Source organism: Sycon ciliatum, unplaced genomic scaffold (genome assembly GCF_964019385.1).
Source record: "Sycon ciliatum unplaced genomic scaffold, ocSycCili1.1 SCAFFOLD_2691, whole genome shotgun sequence".
Classification (NCBI taxonomy): Eukaryota; Metazoa; Porifera; class Calcarea; order Leucosolenida; family Sycettidae; genus Sycon; species Sycon ciliatum.
The window spans coordinates 1-4603 of record NW_027044982.1 but is presented as its reverse complement, the minus strand read 5'-3'; the positions used below and the strand labels follow the sequence as shown (position 1 = coordinate 4603).

At 45.7% G+C, this 4603-nt stretch overlaps 1 long non-coding RNA gene across 1 annotated transcript; it reads left to right on the top strand.

The window, feature by feature from the left end:
* Positions 1-419: 419 nt before the first annotated feature.
* LOC135830775 (uncharacterized) lies at positions 420-2021 on the top strand. The gene is made up of 3 exons (XR_010556106.1): positions 420-692; positions 785-950; positions 1461-2021. It is a non-coding gene; the product is annotated as an uncharacterized LOC135830775 (long non-coding RNA).
* The last annotated feature ends 2582 nt before the right edge of the window (positions 2022-4603 follow it).

The window sequence follows — 4603 nt, the reverse complement described above, 5'->3', positions numbered from 1 at the left end:
CGCTCCCTTCCTACTTGAATCCCAATCGAACTCGCGCACTTCCACCGAAACTGGGTGACTGCGCCCTACGAGATGGGGATTTGTATGCAAAATGTCACTAAAAGCGCCATTTCGTTCTTATAAAAGCACGGATGACCGCGATTGGCCCATATGTTGTAGTCTTTTGGACGCTGAGTCGACTGGTTTTGGTCCGAAAAGGCTGCGATGCAGCGTTCCTCCTTTATTCCCAATCGAACATGGTTGAAGAAGTGGTCACGTGCTCCTGGGTGCCCAAATGGGGCTGTTAAGTGATGACGTCACAGTTCCTTCGATACGCATAACAACGATCCCACTGGGGACAAACAAAAGTAGCGTCGTCTCCACAGACCCAGTTGTCAGTGGCAACATATAGGAATCGTGTACATTTCTTCGTTTCTTCTTTGCTGTTTTCAGTGAGTGTTTTGTTTTCTCTTTGTCCTTGATCTCGACGATGTTGTCGTGCTCATTACCTGACTGAGACGTCTCTTGTGATTGTAGCCAGCGTCATGGAGGATTTTATTGGCGTGACAAGGTAGATCGCCGAGATCGAGCGTGAAAAACGCTCTGCATTAGTAGCTCCTGTAGAATGTTTTCTGGGTTGGCGTATTCATGGTCAACAAAACCAAGGTGCAAGACAGCATGAGAGATCGTGTAAACGATGTGAACTCCAAAAGGTAAGCCCCTGAACAAGTGGAAAGATATGGGTATTTACAAACTCTCTCTTCATCCATCGATTGGCGCTATGCATTGCATTTTGTCTTCACAGATAATCTGGCCAAATTTATTGTAACTAGAGAGTGCAATCGTGCACTGCTTGGGGCCCATCCCAATGTCATCACATGGCTGTGGTGACTAGTGTATATCTGGGAGAATTTTTCCTCGACTGATACGGAGTGCAGGTGGATCGATTATGAGAAATGCGAACATGTGAAGTAAGTAATTAGTTGTGTCGAAGAAAAGTGCAATAAAATAAAATTTACTTTACACTCAAACATACACTGTAGATGTACATGTAACATCATGATAATGATTCCATCTTCATTGTCCCGCAACTGGTATACCATACGCACCGAATACATGGTATGTGCGCATGTACATGCACACACTCTCATGCGTGGCCGAGTCGGCCAGATGAACAGACCATGCATTTACACGAGGTGTCCGTAATGTCATTGGAACGCTGTACTTTATGACTTTGTTCCAAAAGAGTACATGTATGTCTTGCCCCTGACGAATGGAGTTGTGTCTGTGCTCAGCGGGTATGGCGCAACACTGCAATCAGCGCTGCAATTAAAAGAGCACTGCATGGATTATTTTGACTAACTTCCTTTGCGTTTACTTGGTTGAGCCCGTGGTTTCATTTCTGTGTTCTGTCATTATTGGCCTCTGGAAATAATCAGAGTGGATGTCATTTTGCCATATATGTGTGCCTTGTGCGACAGGTTCAAGGCTAGATGCACTTCACATTCGGCGTGCGATCTCAGCGTCTGGGACCTGATGAAGTCTTGGTTGGATGATTATTCAAGCCTGATACTACTCGACACACCAATGTACATGTCAATGTAATTTTTTCAGAGCTGCACTATTTACGTGTTGATGCTTACTTCGGTGTTAGCGTGTTTTCCCCGGATTGTTTCTATCATCATGATCGTGTGTTCTTGGGCTGAGCGAGCACATGCACAAGTGTGCAGCTATAACCCTGCGTATCTTTGGTTACACTTTGTTCTGCAATGCATGTACCTTGTAACATTATGCTTGCACTGCTTTGTCTGGCCTGCGTATTTCAGGACTATTCAGTGCATTAGACCCAGGTTTGTTTGGTTGCCGGATGACCTCTTGTTGCGTCGCTCTGTATTTGTATTCATCAATTTTTGGGCTTGAGAATTGAGCTGTTGTGTGGTTCCCAATATGAAAACATCATGCTGGTGCTCTGTGTTTCGATTATCGACTGTCGGAGCAGTCATGCATTTATTAGCAGAACGGTCAATACTGTAGTCTTTTCACGTGTTTGTCTTTTTTGTGTTTTCGCCGGAGGTATTAGCGGTAACGTTGCACACAGAACGGCAGTGTTGCATCACTGGACGACCCTGCCTCTGCATGTGACTTAATTTCCCCAGGATCTGGTGCAGTTACACCAGACAGCCACTTCCTGTAAACACGCAAACAGCAAAAGAAGAGATCCCGCAAATCAGGAAAAACCATTGTGGAAAATATAGAGTAGATCATACAACATTCAATAATCTGGAGTAATTACAGTGAGACAAACACTTCAAACAGTGCTCTCTCTCTCTGTCTCCATCCTTCCAAAAATACCCTATGACAATTCCCTAGAATTATTTTATTTTATATTCTTAGGACATCATTCTGAACATAATAAATTCTTCCACGGGTCTTCAATCACCACGGAGGGCGAAAATATATCTAAGTCATGCAGTTTACGGGAGGTACGAGCTGTCATGGATATAGAGGCTGATATTGTGCCAGCGTGAGGGCAGAGACAGAAAGAAGACACTGATTTCTTGAACAACTCACTTATATATAATCGAATCCACAAGGAGCGCTCATACTTTGATCCATCAGGACGCGAAACATCTTCAAAGCACTCTCAAACACGGAGTTTTACTGTGGGCAGCCAATTTCACAGCCATCATGAAGGCACTCGACGACTACAGGAGTTTTGTAGAGGAAAGAACAAGGAGTGAAGAGCGACAACAATCGCTTGAAGAAAAAGCAAAGAAAAACAACTGTCTCTCCAGTCATTTAGATGCTGTTGCCCTTGACATCTGGTTCCATCCAGAGGACGCGACTTTTGTTTGTCCCCAGTGCTCTCCGTTGCTATGCGTATCGAAGGAGCCGTGACGTCACACTTAACAGCCCCATCACCTGGTCACCACGCCAGCAGGCGACAACTTTCACACCAAGGTTCAACTCGAGTGACAGGACTGCACCCAAAAAAGGTCAAAACAGGCTGTAAGTTGTACCCTGCAGGCACGGTGACCAGCTGACTGGTGTACGCAGGAGCACGTGACCGCTTGTTCAACCATGTTCGATTGGGAATAAAGGAGGAACGCTGCATCGCAGCCTTTTCGGACCAAAACCAGTCGACTCAGCGTCCAAAAGACTACAACATATGGGCCAATCGCGGTCATCCGTGCTTTTATAAGAACGAAATGGCGCTTTTAGTGACATTTTGCATACAAATCCCCATCTCGTAGGGCGCAGTCACCCAGTTTCGGTGGAAGTGCGCGAGTTCGATTGGGATTCAAGTAGGAAGGGAGCGTCTCAGCTTTCTCGGACCAAGACCATTCAACTCAGCACCCCGAAGACTACAACTGGTGAAATTTTGATTTTTGCCTTAACATGTTTTTCGATTTTTGACAGCATGTCAGGAGCACTACGCGTCCTCGCCTTGTAACATGCTGTCAAAAATCGAAAAACACAAGGTGTACTAGTACACGTGTCATTATACTACTCCCTGATTCGCACTTAGTGACATTTCTACTATTCTAGCCAGATACCACCTAGCTTATAATCTATCTCCTTACGTTTGAGATTCAAATTGTTCGTACTTATTTACAGATCATTACATAAGGTGTGCAGCCCGCTCTTAAGGTGGCAGACTACCCAAAAATTCGCTGAAAAATCGAATTTGTAAATTCATATTGAGTGCTACGTCTGTTGAAAGAGCATGAATAGCTGCAAATTCTCTGAAAATTGTGTCCCGATCTGGCCGGCCGTTCAAGAGTTATGGCCGAAAATGTGCCCTTGCAAGGAAAGATTTTTTTGTTGCACGCTGTCATTTGTTGGCAGCACTGTATTTGAATGTGAGCAGACCGTGCGCAACTTGTCGTATCATGGAAACACGTGAAAGTGTGCAGAATTTTGCTCCAGGTCCAAAAAATCAGGTTTTTGAGCCACGTATTGGGCTGCACGGCGGCGGGCGAAGCCCGCCGCCGTGCAGCAGGACTTTTGCCAGCACCCTCGTGACGTTGCAGATATGTGGCTTGATTATTGTAGTTGACATTGATTTAGTGACTTTGGCAAGTTTGAGTCGTGTCAAGAAGTCAGGTAGGATTCAGTACTAGGCAGTAGTGAAACGTGAGTGGTAGTCTTTGCCGGTTTCTGAGGGTATCCTGGATTTGGTGTGCAGCGCTGTGGAAATGGCTTGCTGTGGAGGTCCCAGCACTGGATGTTGTATCAAAGGTACGACCTCGTAGCACACCCTAAACCTAAAAAAATTCAAAAATTGACTTGGGTCTGTGGGAGTGTGTGAGAGAACGCCCACTCGTTCCGTTGTGACAGATTCCAGGGCCTCGTTGAGGGGCCCTACCCCATCACCCATGGCTGCTTCTGGACTTGTTCTAGGTTTGAGTCCCGCGCACGAACAGAATGAGCACGAAAATGTGAAAAAATTGTAAATGCATTTGTTTGGCTCCTGGGTGGCTCGCACACCGTGGCACTATGCCGGAAATTTGAGTTTTTCCGGCCTGGAAAGCCTGTCAGTGAGGCGCAAGAACTTGTAAATCATGTCCTGAGGGCCAGCATAGTGGCAGGAGTGTGTGGTCAAATGTTCACTCAAATCCAT